Source organism: Pararge aegeria, chromosome 14 (genome assembly GCF_905163445.1).
Source record: "Pararge aegeria chromosome 14, ilParAegt1.1, whole genome shotgun sequence".
Classification (NCBI taxonomy): Eukaryota; Metazoa; Arthropoda; class Insecta; order Lepidoptera; family Nymphalidae; genus Pararge; species Pararge aegeria.
In genome coordinates, this window is record NC_053193.1 from 382,470 (window position 1) to 400,912 (window position 18,443).

The 18,443-nt window shown below is 34.6% G+C and overlaps 1 protein-coding gene across 1 annotated transcript in view; it reads left to right on the forward strand.

Moving 5' to 3' along the window:
- LOC120629170 (ETS-related transcription factor Elf-3-like) overlaps positions 1-18,443 on the forward strand; it is a 39,112-nt gene that overhangs the window by 13,984 nt on the left and 6,685 nt on the right. The gene's annotated exons all lie outside the window — the stretch shown is intronic.

Genomic DNA, 18,443 nt, shown 5'->3' on the forward strand with positions numbered 1-18,443 from the left:
TTAATTTTTTTTCCAAAAATACAAACAAACATAAATAACATTTTAAACTATCGCATGTATAATATTAAAAATACTTGTATTTGTATAAGTATGGAATGGATAACGATGTAATGCTGCTAAATTGGAAGCAGTAAACACGTCAAACTTTGCTTAATAAGTAAAATGATTTGTTCTTAGAATCACTTTGCATATTTATAAGAATTTTATATTTTTATAGAGCTATTTGAATAATTATCTGCAAAGTGTTTAAACTAATGGATAATAAAACTTATTTGCATATAATTATTTGCAGATTTTATAAATAAAATAAATAAATATACTACGACATTACACACATCGCCACATAGCCCCAAAGTAAGCGTAGCTTGTGTTATGGGTACTAAGATGACTGATGAATATTTCTATGAATATAATACACATAATTACTTATAATATACAGATAAACACCCAGACACTGAAAAACATTCATGTTCATCACACAAACATTTTCCAGTCGTGGGAATCGAACCCACGGCCACGACTCAGAAAGCAGGTTCGCTGCCCACTGCGCCAGTCGGCCTTCAAAGATTTTATGATTATATTATCAAGTATTAACTGACATAATATTTAATATACACCTACTTCCATATAGAGATGCATTATAGAATAGTTATAACTTTTCTTAAATCTAGTTCAACGGGTACATATCACGATAATATTTTAAGGAGAATATTGATGGGACTCAAGTCCCATCGTGACCACGTTCCATGCAACTGGGTCGAAATATTGACAAATGCAATAATATTATCGTGGTATGTACCTGTTGAACTATATTTACGAAATGTTGTTTACGATTTACGAAAATCTTAGATTTAAATCTTCAGTACGAAACTGTCAAATAACTGAAATGCGAGTGTTGGTATTAGCTTATTTTTGATTTAAGTATTTTAAGATTGTTCGTCGTTTGCGTTGCTGCTTTCAGAATGTCAGGTGGAGTCAAATTCACCCCATAGGTATATAAAATATCAGAAATTTTTCTATAGTTTAAATCTGTAATCTATAATTTTTTTATTCATTGACTTAATAGACTTAGTCTCTGGTTTGGCTTTACGTTAGTCTATGTTAATTTTTTTTGAATATAGATAAACAAATTTTATTTTGACATCATCAGCTGCGAATTCGAATTGTTACGTAAATATTACGTGAAAACAAGTAATATATAAATTAGCGAAAAGACTGCTTAGCGGTTATTGCTTATTGACCGATAGAAATTCTGATTTGAATGTAATAAGAAACTGGATATGCTGTATAATCTACGTACCTACTTCTATGGCTATTATTGGTAACGTAATACGTAATTGCTATCTCATATTCTTGACATTTCAAAAATATCATTGCCTACTTTATGTCTAATAAGAAAGCTCAGTCATTCAGCGGGTGATGGAGAAAGCATTGCTCTGAGTGCCTCCAAACGATCTAATTAGAAAAAAGATCGTCTTCGAGCCATCAGACACTGGATTAACTAAGTATTGTACTGGTAAAGTTAAATTTGGACAGTAAGTTGTTGAGAATATTTTTAAACATATTCAGTTCGACAATTTGTTTTTAAACCATATTAAAAAATAAACAAGTTTAGAATTTTATATAGAGACGCGATAATTCACATGTAACCGATTAAGTTAAGGGTATAACACAGTTTTTCATACCTACATTTCAATAGTATTAAAATTATTTAGACTCGAGACATTTTAATTTATTTAGGTAAAATCTCTCCGTCTCTTATTCAACAAACAGTAGATACTTCTTTTCCAGCAGGTAAGATTTATTACTTAACTTTCACCTGGAGTGATTAGGTAAAAACCATCTAATTTTTTTTATCATGCTGTGTAGTCAAATAGAAGTAAGGTAAGATGATGTAATAATGATTATTCTCAATATAATCTTAATGAAACGATAGGTAAAAAATGTCAGCACACTCATAAAGAAAACAAAATCGAACTATCCAAGTTGAAATCATTCAAATTAAAAATTAAAAATTTCTGTACTCATGTAGGCCTATCACAGGACTTTATGAAGCGTTCATACATACGAGTATATGTTCGCCAACTTGAACCTAAAGCTACGAGGGTTCCAAACGCGCCCTGCTCTAAGAAGAGCCCACAACATACTTAGCTTGGTATTTTTTTGTGTTTTTTTGACTTTTATTTACGCCCCAACTAAGAAACGTTATTTAAGGCATGGAAAATATCAACAAATCCTAAAATAATATCGTGGTATGTACCCGTTGAACTATATTTAAGAAATTATGGCATAGAGCTAGTCGAAACGAAAATATTAACGGATACTTTTTATCCCAGAAAAACAAACTGTTCTCACTGCTGGGATTTGTAAAAATGCGTAATAAATGCGGACAAAGAACGCAGGCGACAGCTAGTTGATGATAATTTGAATAATGTCAGTTCTCATCAGCGAAGTGACGTAGCTTTCAAATTATTGAGATCCTACTAATTGATATTAAACAGGTGACACATTGATATCAACATAAACAAACCGATTACAATTTAATCTCATCGGATTGTGCAAGCGAGACAGCTTGAGGATAACGTGAACAAGCATGCAACTTATCTCGTGATGTTCGCAAAAACTTTGCAATAAATACAACCACTCACGTGCGAGGTACGCCTAGCTCTTAATACGTTGGACTAAGGTGGATAATCGTTGAACTTGATTACACAGTGTTTAATACAGTACTACGAATTGCGATGGTTCCGTTAATTTATACAAATGAATAAATTTATTGGGATACTTGCCAAACGTTAAAATTTGTCGTAGGTTTTCATGTAGGTTGAATCTAGAGTCGCTTTCAATGAATTAATGCTACTGTTTGATCTTCATTTGCTTTCCTCGTTTTCTTTTCTATCGTTCAAACAACTTGCTTCAGTAGAATTTGTTTGACATGCCTTATTCTATATTCTATTTGTTGCTTTAACATAATTTATCTATTTCCATTAAAAGGTTTCAAGTTTTCGGAGGTTTTCAAGTGAGCTAGCTATTGTCGATTGGGTTTATAAACATGGTTTATTTTTTTTTCTTTCAATTGTAACGATATTATTATGGTACTTTCTCTCTCTAGCTCTTTCTTCATGACGAGGGATAAAATCGTTTTCATCACTCAAAGAGGATCTCTTTTATTAATTTAAAGCAATTGTAGAATACTTTCAAATCTTATGACTTTTGCAAGTTGACAAAAAATGTCTTCTTGAAAATATGTAATTGATGTTGGTTTTTGCAATGCATTTCCTCTGAGATAGGTTTTTATTAATACAATGATAACTTCCGAGAATCTCTAAAAATGACTTGGATTCACAGATAATTAATTTTCTTTGAATTCAATTCACATTGAAAAAAATATCTTCTCAATTTTATTGTTTATGCTTTTTGGATAAAATTCGTCAATTAGAGCTATATGATGATGATTTTATGGATATTTTTGTATTTTATTTCTGTAATGACTTTTGTAATAAATTACGAGTACATTACACGACTGAATAGGAAACACGTGTAACCTTTATTTTCCCTAAAAGCGCGCGTAAACATTGATATTTTTTGTTCCGGTGTTTTGATAAATTTAAACAAGGATTTCAAAGCAATTGTTATGTACCCCTATCTAATTATGCAGTAAATCATCGAAGTGCGTACATCGATAGGATACCTTTACATCGAAAATGACGCAAATAACTTTGTGAGCGACATGTGCAAGTTGATGACTACAGCCATTGTCAGGGGTTATGACGTACGCTACGTGTACCTATAGAATACCCGTGATTGATCATGGAAGTCCTAATAAAGAAAACTGAATTACGCTGAGTAATTGTAACTGTTTTTATTAACAGACTTTAATAAGTTAGGTAGTTCTAAATTTTATTCAATCTATTGTTTACATATAATTTGTTTAAGCTTTGATGAGAATTTTAACGGAGAGAGTTCGGAACGTCGTGTTTATAAATAAATATGGCAAGAACTTTAAAAGTTTAATTACAATACTTATCAACCATTTTAGTTGTACCACACGTATACATATATAAATCGGTTAAGTTTTTCTAATCCTGTTATTAAGAAGGCCGTCAACGTCTCTAGCATCTACACACAAAATTATAACTTCTGAGTTTATCACTTGCTTCTTCTCAGTAGAATCTTCTTTGTGAACAGAAAATAAACAGACAGACAGAGGTTTCAAAAATGCCTATAAAGTATGCCTTAAAACTTCTCTTAAGTTGAAAAGTTTTACAACAATGTTTACGATAATCTTTTACTTTATAAAGTAACAGTTTATCTGTTGAATGTTGTTGTAATGTATGCAAAGACCATTGAACCGATTATGACAAACATGTTAAGAAAAAATGCAGATGCAAGTAGTAGGATACAAAAGGCGGCCTTATCGCTAAGTAACGATAAGGCCGCCTTTTGAGATTATTGAGCAAGTATTACTTTTACATTCTACCATTTTACACTAGCAAGCGTATAAATTTTACTGTATCAGTGTGAAAAAGCACTAACTTGTTTTGCTTTTAGAGCGGCCGACGCTGGGTTTGCGGAACCGCGGCCGTTCAGTCGATGAATCAGATAATAGTTGTAACCATTATGATTAGAACGAGCTACGTGACGGCCACTAATGTAAATGCTACTATATAATGGCAACACTTTCATAGCAAGAGACGTTAGAATGTGTACGTGAATATTTTAACATCGATGAGTATTGATTGGTGACGAAAGAGAATGCATTTGTCACCACCCCTTCATTTCCCACGGGTCGTACGAGGCGACTGAAGTAGTATAACGGAATCCTTTACTCCAGTGACTAATGATATAGGCTATAGTGAGGGCGATGACAATTGATTAACTGACTTCAGACAACTTACCCGACTTTAGTTTATATGCTACGTATGGTTGAAAAGTACCCGTACATAGGTCAGACGGGTAGGTCTCCACAACCGCAGCAATCAATCGGACTTACAATAAAAAATGATCCTTAACTATTTTAGGTAATAAATGTTAGATTGTGTTTAAAATAATAATAAATATATCAGAAACATTATAAACGCGAAACGCGTGTTTGTAGGTTTGTTTACTGCCCTTCTTTTATATAGCCATGGCTTTATTTCATTTATAGAATAACACTACAGGCTGATATTGATATAACCTACTGATTATACTGAGGAATACATTTTTTAATGCGTACTAAAAAACAACAATGTTTTTTATAAATAAAATATTAGGTATTGCTGCCATTCCTGGCGTGTCTTTGTCATTCAAAACATTTGATGTAAACAGTTTTTGTGGAAAACTACTTTTTCGCGTACCACTTATACTTTATATCAAATTTGCACTAACTCGAACGCTTTGTAAACAGCCTCAGCTGCCAGCCCAAAATCATCTCTACGCACCTGTAATTCAGATAATTTTAGCTCGTTGGGTTGAATGAAATGCAAAGACTAGTCTTAAAATTCAAAACATGTCAGATTTGATGGTTTCCAAGTATAGCGGTGCGCAGGCGCAGGTGGGCCAGAAACATGCTTTTCATAAATTATTTGATGAAGAACAGAAGATAGTTATACAATATGTACTTTTTTGGAATCAATTTTATATATTTAAAAGCTGGGGTAGCTTGTAAAAATACAAAATTTCATCCCTTTAGGGATAGATTGTTGACGAATCTTTTCTGTGATTTCTTGAATTATAAAAGCAACTGGCTAGAGCATCCGTAGAAGAACCAGAGTATCTGACATAGCTCTTCGAGTGGCCATGTTATAGTGAAGGGATACATAGCTCAGAGGACTGATGCAAGCTTGTGTTCCAAGATGATGTGTTCATGTGTACGTAATGCTTCAACGTGAATTCCGATCATATAAAAATACAGAGATACAAATTTGCCAAACTCATGACACCTACCTATATTTCCAGTCAGCGACTAAAAATGGAAATATTCGTTGAAGAGATTAACTATGCAGAATAAATTATAAATGTAAATATTAGTATGGCGCCAACAGCAAATTAAATCATACTCGTACCTATACAACAATTTGTTGTATGGTTATTTGGGTTATTTCGCTGAAAGCGAATAAAATTGGCACTCCATGCGTCACATTGCGAAAGCGAAGTAAAAACCCCCGAGCTGGCATGTTAACATGCACAAAGACGGATGATGCATGTACAAATGCATGCATGTTCTTGGCAAAGCTATTATTGGGAAATAAATTGTGCAAAGTAGATGTAAATAAGTGTTATTAACCTTTAAATAAAAAAGATGAAGAGAGAAAGTTAAAAGATTAATGTTGACCATCTGAAAAATGAACAGGCAGAAAAAAGATAAGGGTAATCAAATCAGGCAGGCCTAATTTTTTATGATATTGAATACTTGATTGTGAACATTCTGAGAACCCACTATAAAACGTTAAAACTTTAAAGTTAACACTCAATCGTTGAGAATTTACAATAACAGATCAAGGTTTACATTACACTAGAACATTCTCTTTAGTATGTTTATTTATAGAATTATGTGTAAGAATTAAACAAATAATTCGATCAGTTAAGTTTTGATTAAATCATACATATGAAAATCCTCCAAACCTGTAATCTTAAACATCTGTAACAAATGAAGTGATAGGTGCAAAAATCCACACTGAAGCTACCCAGAATTTTGCAGGATGCTAACAAAGGCGTAAAAACACATAAACAGATTTAATTCAGTCATAAGTAAGAAATAAATCTTAGATTAAAACCTAAATAAAATAAACATAACTAGTCTACACTTTAGAGATTAGAAAAATGTAGTCGACAAAAACTGTTTTTACATTACATCAAGAAAATAATGGTAGTTGAAGTCAGCCCTGAAAATACTTCCTTACAACTACGAGTGCAGAGATAAGACCCTCATTATCAGTTATCACCGGCATTGTTAGAGCAACCGATAACAGTTTTAACACCTGGTTCAAATAACTACGAAAATATTTTTTATATTTCCAGTCATATTACTATATTCCAAACTTACATGTCTGTCACGAATTGAAAAGTTGAGTATGTATGATAATGCGTTTGTTTTACTTGTTTTATACAATTTTTAGATCATGACACAAAACTAGACTATTGTCAGTCAATTCGGGTTATCGGTTTTTTATTTATTATTCCAAAGGTATAATTGGTATAAGGTGTTATTATATGTAATAGTTTGTGTCCGTGACCACGTGTATACAAAGTTTCTTCATGAGTGGTTATGCAGTTAAGGTCTGAAAACGTAACAAACGAACATAAAAACGTCCATTCTCATATATAATATTAGTAGCTGTTAAAAATCCGCAAGATTCGTACCTTTTTCCGGGATAAAAAGTATGCTATGCCCATCTTCAGGATGCAAACTATATGAAGCAAATCCCATCAAGATCGACACTATGGTTGATCTGAACATAAGCAGACACATTTATAATATTAGTATAGATATGTATTTTAGTTAGGTTATACACTTAATTGGCTTTATATAGTTCTGACATGACATGCCAAGTTATTAACATCTTTAACAACTGATGTGACCTCGCGTTATCGTGCATACAATCATCTCAGAAGCGAGTGATTCCCCGCGCCCTCAGTTAGGTGAAGCCCCGAAGTCTCGTTTCCAGTGTTTACTTTGCCACATTTGTAAACCAGACACGTCTTGTGACCAGCTGGATCACCTTGGGTGAGCGCCGTATCAATTAGATCATGAATAATGATGTTGTAGTTATACATGCAGAGAGGAAAGTTAATATCGGTCAAGGATATTTAATAGTTTTATAACCCTTGAAGGTAGGCCATTGGGAAATGAGCAAGAAAGTTTTCGATGATGTTTTTTAGGAATAACATCATCGGGCCCCAGGAATTCCTGAGATGCTCATTTCATAGTCTTATTAACTCTGTAATATTAAAAATTTTTAAAGTAGTGTTGACGGTAGTAAATCTGAATACTTGACTTAACCTTTTACTGGAACTTGCATGTATTTCGTTCATACCATCAAATTAAGCAGTTGATCAAGTCGCTTCTGGTAGTTATCTCTAAAATCTGGTAATAATCGTTTACCAAGTTACTTTACAATTTCGATAAAGGAAGATGTTAATTTTTGTCCGGTATTATATAGCAAGATCAGCAATTTTTTTTTTTATGGCTGTATTCATTCAAATTAGATTTCTGATAATAGTCTAGAACATATCAAAGCTGATAACTTTCAAGTGGTATCTGAAATGACAGAGGTTTGCAATTTAATGCGATTCTACCTCTATAGTTCTGTAGAGTTTATTGCCGTTTTAAATTTTACCAGCATATTTTAGTAGTGGTACTAAAAGGTCCGGTGCGTTAAATTTGCATATACAAGACATCTGCTCCTTGGCCGACAAACCAAGTCGGTCAAGTGCAGACAAGGTGTCGGCCAATGCTGTCGCCATTAAGTTTCGTAGTTATCCGCGAGGACAATGACTTTAACACTCTTCCTCAATGAACGTCTAATGTTATTGTTTAGTTTTCCGCCATCACTTAATATGTAATTTTGTCATTTTCCTTATGTGTTTAAACAGCCTAGTAAGTTTTCAAGTTTACGAATGTGACACCGGGGCTTAAAACCTTGACCTGTCAAACTTGTCTACAGATTTGTCAAATCATGTCCTATGACTGTATACAATGCCAAATTTATACTAACGTTACTCCAACGTTACTCCGATCTGTGGTTCTACTAAGCCTCGGGAGCTTATATTGCAACAGTTGCAGATACAATTACAAAATTTGTTATGTCAAAAGGACGGTCAAAGGATTTTTGTTGATGTTCCATCGAGCGTAGTCATCAATCAAAGTTATTGGATGAATTTGTACATCATACTTAAAATCTTTATTACATTTGAATTTTCTTATTAAGTATTTTTAGCCTTTTCATAACAAGATTTTTCTTATAAAAATGTCCTTTATATAAATAAACTTACATCAACATTTATAGTTGTGCGTGATTCTCCTTAAAGATATGACATCATGACTGCGTCTTAAGTGATAATGATTATTATGTAACGTGCATAAACACTTTCAATCTATAACTGACCTACAGTAGTTTTTTTTTACATTTGCCTTCTGTCATACTGATGTTATTGATTGACTTTTACTGTCAATTGCGTTGCTGGGTCATATACAACCCCATCTATATAATGCCAGGGCCAGCGATGTTGTCCTGGTTACTTGTCTTAATCTAAACTTGTTTTGTACTTATAGACCAACTTTTAAACCTCTGGATTCAAAACATAATTATCCTCCTATTCAATAGGCTAATGCTATAAAATAAAATTTGTAAGTAAAATGTTTTCTACTCCCAGTGGGTATAAATTCTCGCAAAGTGCTCACTTGCTGGATTGAATGATAAACAAGTTTTGCGGTCACATGGTGATTTATATCTGGGTGACTTGCATTTACTAGTACCTTGGACATAATATTTGTAGAATACGCCTTATTATATAAGTTTACATGCCAAGCTAATTACATTGGACTACACGGCATTTTTTGTGTAATATTTTTAAATAGGAATGAAATAAAGAATAGTAGATAGATGTATGAATATGTAGAGTGAAATGAAATCAACTTTCATAAGAATAGTTACACTTTTAATGAATGAAATAATAATTATTAGAAAGCCGGAATTTTCTTAATTTGGAATTAAGTAGTTCCAGCTTGATTAGAAAACCATAAAATAAATTCGATCTTCATGCAGATATTCATACAATCTGAGTTACTACAATTATAAACTCAAATAGGAACAATTATTATGAAATTCAAAGCGATTTTTTCATTTATTTTTAGATAATTGTAAATTCTATATTCTGTACCTTAAAACTGAAACAACAGAAGATTTATATATGTTACTAATTACTACTATCCCCTATCCACAACTATTCTTAGCTTGCACATAATTTTATGATGCTTACTAAATTAAAAATCAAAGTGACTTTTGATAAATACATGTATGTAAAGATTCAGTTTTGTAAGAGTCTCAGAAAAGGTTTCATAAAAATGAAAAGAGTTTTCAAACAATACGTGCAAATATAACTGCGTGGTTGGACCATGTGTCAGGGACTGGTTTCATGCCAAACTGCGTGTCGTAAACGTTGATATTTGGATTGACTCATCTGTAAATTCCAGACTCACTCTTAGGTTTAAAATTGACAGTATCCTACGTAAATTCAAGCCATTGTAATGAAAGATAAAAAAGGACCAGCCTATAATTTGTATGAGCATGAATGATAGGAATGAAATTTCATGGACATCCGCCTTGAGTATTCTTAAAGATACCCTAGTTCGTCTAAGTAATCTGATTGTTTGAATTTGTTAAATGTTATACGTTTTTGATGAGTTAGGTATTGAGTAACCACTTTTCTTAAGAACGTGAATCTCAGGCTGACATAATATTGACAAGGCTTTAAAATAATTATATTAACAATAAAAAATAAAAATAGGTAAGTCAAATTTGATTTTACAGCTGTAACTTAATTCTATATTTTTTAATTATCCGTTAGTTTTCTTAGGATAAAAAATCTTACGTCCGTCTCGAGAATGCCAGCTATCTCTATGAAAGATTTCGCAGGTATTTCGCAGGAGCAGCGGTAGAGTAAACATACGTAACAAACTAGCAAAATTTATGAGTATAGAAGTACGGATACTGCAAGTAGAATGACCATTTGTGTGCCTAAATAAGTGATAATCCATCACAACCAAACAAAATAGACCCAGCTTTAATTTTTTGGATGTACCTATTACTTACTGGGTTCATCTCTTAAGGCGTGGATAAAATTCCGTTAATTGTATTTGCAGTTAAAACAATTTAAACGTTGAAATTAACTTCTTTATGCAAGATACATTGATCTCTGATGATTCATTACCTCACAAAATAAGACGTTAAGTAGACAAGGGTAAGTTGTTACTGCTTCTACTAACTGACGCCCTCGACTTTGTTGACTTTGGGATCTCGGTCCCAAAGGATGGATTTTCGAAATATCCTTTCTCGGTGCATCCCTGAACGGATATATAAGTTTTGAAAATCTTCCATCTCTAGATCCAATAGTTTAGATTCTGCGTCATCTGTCAGTCAGTAAATCAGTCAGTCACTCACAGTTCTGTTTTATAATGTAGATAGGTAGTTAGATTCATATCTCTATTTCTCAGTACAATCTGCATTTGTCTGTTAATTTTGCAATTTAGTTTTATAGTCACTACAAGCAGAATAAGTTGGAAGGTTATGATTGTGTTTTCCATGCACTGCAGAAAATTTGAACGAAGTTTAACAATTGGTGACTATTATTATGAATTATTTATTATTATTAAATAAATGACATATTTAATCAGTCAATGAAAATTATTCTCATTGAAATTTACCATTAAAATATGTGTGTTATCTTTCGTTTAATTCGAAGAATCTTGAATCTTGAATTAACTTTCATCCGATTTTTTTCAAGAAAACTTTAAATGGTCTTACGCACAGTCATAAGAATATTCACGTGCAAACATTTTTTATTAACCAATTCATGTAGACAGTGCAAGGTACTTTAAAGTGCATTTTTTGCTCAACTCCAAACACCCAGCCTGGTTGGTGCCTCTTAAAAGTGTTTTATCATTTGTTTACATTATAACGAAGCAGTACGTATTCGTACTTAAATTGAGTACATACAAGTTTATTAAATATTGGTATATTATGGAAACTTGTATAAAAATGAGGGGAAATCTAATTTTGTTGCGACAAGTCATTGTGCTGGGTAAGCAACGTTGACTCAATTTGATGACCGGATGGGAGACTGATTTTCGAACTCCTGTTTTGATTTTTACCTTTCCTTACATGCCTCGAAGTGTAATCGCTCGTCGTTAAGACGACGACGTCGTCGAAGAAAAATGTTTTTAATTCCTTTGGCTGCAAACGCCTCCTTCAGTTGAGCTCCTAATATCAGAGGGTGGTGACCACCTCCATCTATGACTTACAAGCTGTTGGTGTTCCTTTAATAAATATATAAAAGAAATAAGGCAAATTGCATAGGATGATAGCAAATTCCTAAGTGTGCTATTTTATTTATATTTTCAGTGCCACATTGCTATTCGGTGCCCGCGATTTCATTTAAAACTTTTGTTTATCTTGATTCCTTATGCGCCTCGTGGCGAGGTCGAGAGACATTTATATTTCGTGTCCAGAATATCAACAGTCTTACGAAACGGATTCGACATTTTGTATCATTGACAAACAACTGTGCGCAAACCTTATTTACAGCTTGAGATCCCGCCAAAACCGCAACAATGACACAAGCAAATATATCTACCTAAACGTGAAACGTTTAAAGTGAAATTGTATAAAACACAGAGTCACACCCTATACCCTCGTCATCGTTCATAGCCCCCTATCAGGCGGTTGTAAGCGCTGCTGTTTTAAAAGTGGGCGGTCACGGGTTCTATCCTCGGCAGGGAAAAATTGGGAATTTATTATTTGAAAAATAAACTGTAGGGGTAATATAACTGACATATCCCTAACAGGGTTAGTCTGGTACCATTTTAGACTAAAAACGAAATATAATATCGTCGTATTGAAATGAAAATAGTAGCAAAATTTTTAATTTGTTAGGAACACCATCATTGCATAGTATCTCTATAACAAACAAAATTAATATTTCTAAAGTTCTTTTAATCCTTTTTAGTCCTCACTTGAAATAAATAACTGCGAATTTTTCATATAGTTTCAGTCTTGCTATAGTTAAAAATATTAAATAACAACCTTTTCCTATTCCACCCCCATATATCTTTAAGTAAGGAGATCTGTAGAAGAACTAGAGTTATCGACCGTCGATGTCTTAAGGTACTGTAATGGCGACCCTGCACCGTTAAACGAGTCACTGGGGGCAGCGGCCCAGGACCGTGGATTGTGGAACTCCTTATAAACGATTTTTTTTAAAAGGGTTGTGGACCTCAATCGATTGTAGTGATGATGATGATGAAATTCTTAATAAAATGTGAAGGTGCTGTTTTGTCTCTTATTCGGTTGGTTCTGGTAGTTATAGAGCATTAGGTTCAGTTTAGTTATAAGCTAATCTGGAGTGACAAAGGATACGACAAGAAGATACAAACAGTTTGAAGTATCACTTTGTATAATAAGTAAGGACATTTGCCGACAATGACCAGTGGCATCTTGCCTCGATAAAACAGCACCAAGGAAAGTACTTAATAACGATTTAACGACTTCGTAACTTGAGTTCCAAAACCAATCAATAACTAATTTATAACCAATTATAGGATGCGTTTGTTAATAAGTATTATGATTAACCGTGACGTCTGAAAGAAGAGTGCTATTTATATCCAACCCAATCTCTAGACATGGTAAATCAACCAATTATTTTGGTCCACGTTTGGGTACCATAATTTTTTTGGAGATAAAAAGCTTGAGGATCAATGAACGATGTGTTGCCAGTAATGACTTATGGCTTTGAAACCAGGTCCCGAACTATAAGTTTCATAAGAAGACTCAGGGTCACTCAGCGGGTAAACTAAAGAGCCATGCTTGGAGTAGCTACGTAATCGAGTCAGGAATGAGGAGATCCGTAGGAGAAACAGAGTTACTGACTGAGCTTAAAAGACATAAAGCTGAAGTGGCAATGGGAGAGGCACAAAGCTCAGAGAACCGATAGACTTTAGGGTCTGGAGGTGCTGAAATGGTGATCTCTCATCGGTAAACGTAGACCCCTGAGGAGGTAGACGGATTACATTAAGTGAGCTGCCAGTAGCTGCTGGATCCCAAGCGGCACAAGACCGTGGAATTTTAAACTTCCAACAAAAGACCTGGACGCCCAGTAGTGGGCCTCCATAGTAAATGGAGGCCAGATGATGATGATAAAAAAGTTTCCTATACTCCTGGAGACGGCTCCAGGGTGAAAGATATCTCTATCCAAGAATTCACATCGATCTAGCTGCGCATATGTAACAAAGGCTAAGTAATTAAAACCCTAAAAATCCCGTAGCTAACGGACTTCAATAAATCCTTAATAGATTTCATTATTTTTTAGTGGTAGTATAGCTTTTTGTGACAAATCTCGACCGGGGAAGTTCTAGCGCCATGCTTATTTCTGCCGCTAAAAATATTGTTGAAATGCTGTGTTCCGGTCTTAAAAGTGTCGGTGTAATTACAGACACATGATGCTCAACACCCACGCCTCAGGTTAATGGACAAAGTGCGGCATGTTGCAGGACGAGTTCCTTGAAGCCGGCTTAGAGTTTGTTTATAGGTGCTGGTTTTTCTCTTACCATCACCTGATGGTAGGTGGGCCATCTGCCTGGTCCATCAACTATCACAAAAAATGGCATCCTGGTGCACTCGCAGCATAAAATCCCAGAATTCAAGAGTTCCCAAAGATGGACGGACGAAGTCGCGGGCTTTTGGTTGTATTACATAGAACCCCTACTAAGAGCTACTATAAAAAACCAGAACTACTTTACTCAGTAGGTTTACGGTCTGATAGCGCGTTAATTGTCACTTAATACTCGATTCAAGCAATTAAAGTCTTGACCTTTACTTAAAGCATATTTGCCGTCGTCACAGTTAATAACGTCAATTATTGTTTATGTATATAGCCACATTTATTGACGTGATTTAGTTTTTTATGTTTAAAATTTTCACGATATAAGAGGCCAGCACAGGAGCAGTTGGTTCTTCATAGGCTCATGTTTTTTATTGCACTTCATGTAAGACGTTGACTGCTGCCGCAACTGTAGTAAGTAATGATCAAATTAAGATGGTAATAGTATTATCTGATAGGGGTTACGGCAGTTATATTAAATCCATACCCTTATCGGTTTCAACGCGACGTAGTACCGGAACGCTAAACCGTTTGCTTGGTGGTGTAAGGTGGTTACTAGCCCATCTAAGCTTCCTACTAGACCAGACCATAGACAGTGGCGTGCACGTCGCACATGCACAAAAGCACTGCCTACCCCAAAATTTAATTATAACTGGTATAACAGGAGGTTTTTTGTCGTTTTATGCAGTTTTCCTGATGTTGAAATTTCCCAATCGAACGCGGGGCCTCCCACATCAAATGAGGGCAAACTTTTGTTACTCGAGACAGACATTTTTGAGGGCAGTAAATAAAAACTGTCATGCAAGTAAAATGTTGCAAAAAATACGTTATAAAAAAACCAATATTTTACGTGTCGCATTCAAATCAATATTTTATCGTTATTTTTGCATCGGTTGACCTACTGCTGTGCTTATAGATGTTTCAATAAACCGCGTGGGCCATGTAAATGCCATATAGATGCCAAATAAAACACCTTTTTGGGCTGTTATACAGCCCAAAAAGGTGTTTTATTTGCCAAACGGAGGTGTCGCCGCCCCAAACGGAGGTGTTCGAGGTAAACATTATTGTTCAGTGATAATAATTTATCAGATTGGGGCGAAGGTATTGTGTGTACGTTTTGACGTATCAATGCTATGTAGTTTGTTCGGATATAATTTTATAAATAATAACGTAAGAAATATTATCATATATATTGCTTCACCTGCTTGTGCAGGTTGTGGGTTTATGAAATCAACCCCTAAATTAAAAAAATGTTTGTACCTATGTAAATTTAAGAAAAACAATTGTTAATATTATAATATAATACAATTTTATTGTATAGCACTAATTGACGGACCAACCCACCTGAGCATTGCAATAATGCTGTTTAGTGGCAGAAAAAATCATGGCATGCATGCATGGCAGAAACAAGCATGGAATAACCTAATCATTTTATTATTGATTCTGAAGGTTGAAGCGAAGATGAAAATACTTATGAAAGTAATTTTACCTAATTACTTTTTCTAATTACTAATTTTACATTAATAACCTCTTTTTTCCTTTTAAGGATAAAGAAAGTTAATAATTACCTTTTTTGATTAATAAATCAAAAAGTTTATTGGATGCCAACAACAAAAATTCATTTATTTCAAGTCGGCCTAATATAAGCACTTTTGATATGTCAAGTATGTATGTGTGTAGTGACTCTACCACCGGTTCGGAAGGCAGATTCTACCGAGAAGAAGCCGGCAAGAAACTCAGCACTTTTCTAATATCAATAATTATATTTTATAATTCATTTTTCTATCTTGTGAGAGATGAAAGAGCGGAGCCGGATGCTTCCAAGCAACCATGTAAGAATTTCATCAATTGTATAGTAACCTAGCTCTGTGATAAATGTGTTTTAATACATTCTTTAAACTTATGCATTGGTAGGTCCAAAATTACCTTAAGAATCATATTATAAAATCGTATACTCAATCCCACGAATGACTTCTGCACCTTTCGCAGACGATATGCAGATGTCACTAATTTATCACCATTTCTGTAAGTCGACTGTTTATATCCACTTTTTGTTTATAAAGACTATTATATGTTGTCTTACAAATACTATAATGTTATAAATATGTTGTCGCTTCAGAAGTAAAGCGATAGGCCTACATGAATAAAGAAATTTTTAATTTTTTTTTGACCAGACGAGTATCTAGCTATAATTTTGTAAAAAGAAAGTTATGACTTTGAATATAAACTGGAAGTAATAAGCCAAAAAATACGTCAAGTTTATGATTCACCCCTTTTTTGAAGCCGGTTAAACACCCATGGCGGTTGAACCATCACGCAGCACATCGTCCTTTAATAACAACGCAATCGTGCCTCGAATGTGTGACTCAGATAATGAATTTGGATGCGGCGTGCGCCAGCGCGAGGTCGGAGTCCGGCCTTGCTGGTATCGAGGCATCAGCTGGGCCAAGGAGTGCCCTACGTGCTCCGAATCCTTACTGAGACTGCGGAATAACCGGCCGTTAAGGCTGACAACCTCAGCTCAAACTCATAACATATCTTGGTTTGAATAAACGTAATTTTAGTAAAAGTGGATATATTGTGACAGCGCTCGACCGGGGCAGTACTGCTTAATTCTGCGTTCCACAGCGTTGCTGTGTTCCGGTCTGAAGAGCGTGGTTGCCGGTGAAATTTCAGGCGCTTGCGGCTTGACACCTACTTACGCTTTAGGACACAGAGCGGTGCTTTAAAGTATGTGTTCCTGCGAAGTGTTGCACTTTTTATGGGCGTTAAGTTTCCACTTCCCACCACGGCCATCTGAACGGTCCGATAAATATTACAAAAAAAATATAATGGTGGAATATTGTGAAAATTAAGCTTAATTTTCATAATTTACCATGGATTTCCGCAAAGTAACACCTGCTTCTATCCAATGGGGTGGAGGCCTATACCCAGCATTGGGACATTTATAAGTTGAGGATATAAATTACGATTCTTAAGTATCTACATCCAGGGTAAAAATCCGAAAGCAGTGATGGTAAACCTGTGAGAAGTTGACTTGTGGGCTTTTGCTTAGACCAGGAGGCGTTTGGAACCCTCGTAGCTTTAGTTTTAGGTTTACGAATGTTATCGTCTATACTCGCTACTATGTATATATTTTGTTTGTAATGAACGAATGAATATCGAAACATGTGGTTTTTGACTCGAAGAATTGGCAAAGGTACATATTATAACAGACCTCTTTAAGAAAGTTCATAGACACTAAGAGTTGAGAGACTTAGTAACTCTAAGTGATTGAAACAGAAATGAGGAGATCCGTAGAACACATAGCTAAACGAGTCACGTAGCTGAAGTGGCAATGGGTGAGGCGATATATCTCAGAGAATTTGTTCATTGGACGTCCTCCGGATCCCAAGGTGCCGAAGTAGTGAAGTAGTGACTTCAAACAGTTCAACGCCGCATTGGGCGACAGGACAGACGACGTGAAATAAGTCGAAGGGGGCCACTCGACGCAAGCGGCAGAGGACGTAGAATTTGAAACTTCCTACAAAAAATCTATGGATAGAAAAGTCCATTGAAGTTCAGTTACTTAGTACTTTGTATGCATATTTGAGTAGTTTATTTGTACTACCACCATAATTCTTTATAACCTTAGCAATTGTCCAAGGCTCCTGTTGACGGAGATCGTTTAATTTATTTATAAAAGAAAAATCAACGTGTGTATAAAACGCACATTAATCTGTCTGAATAAATTCTTATAAATAAATACAAAATATAAACATTTTCTTATGTATGAAACCAAGTTTCGGTCTCTCCACAGTTAATATCATAGTACAAGTTAAAGTGTAATTATATCTATTCAATTAGGACTATTTGACATGCACATATGTACAGCATATTATTCCAATGTAGTGAGTTTGTGGTATCTGACTAACAACCGCGATCTAGTCTAAGAAGTCCACAAAAGTAAAAGTCTAAGTCAAAAATGCATTACATGAGAAGTACAAGGCAGTGAGATGATGGCGATAACCACATTCGTAAACTTAAAACTAAAGCTACGAGGGTTCCAAACGTGTCCTGGTCTTAGAAGAAGCCCACAACAAACT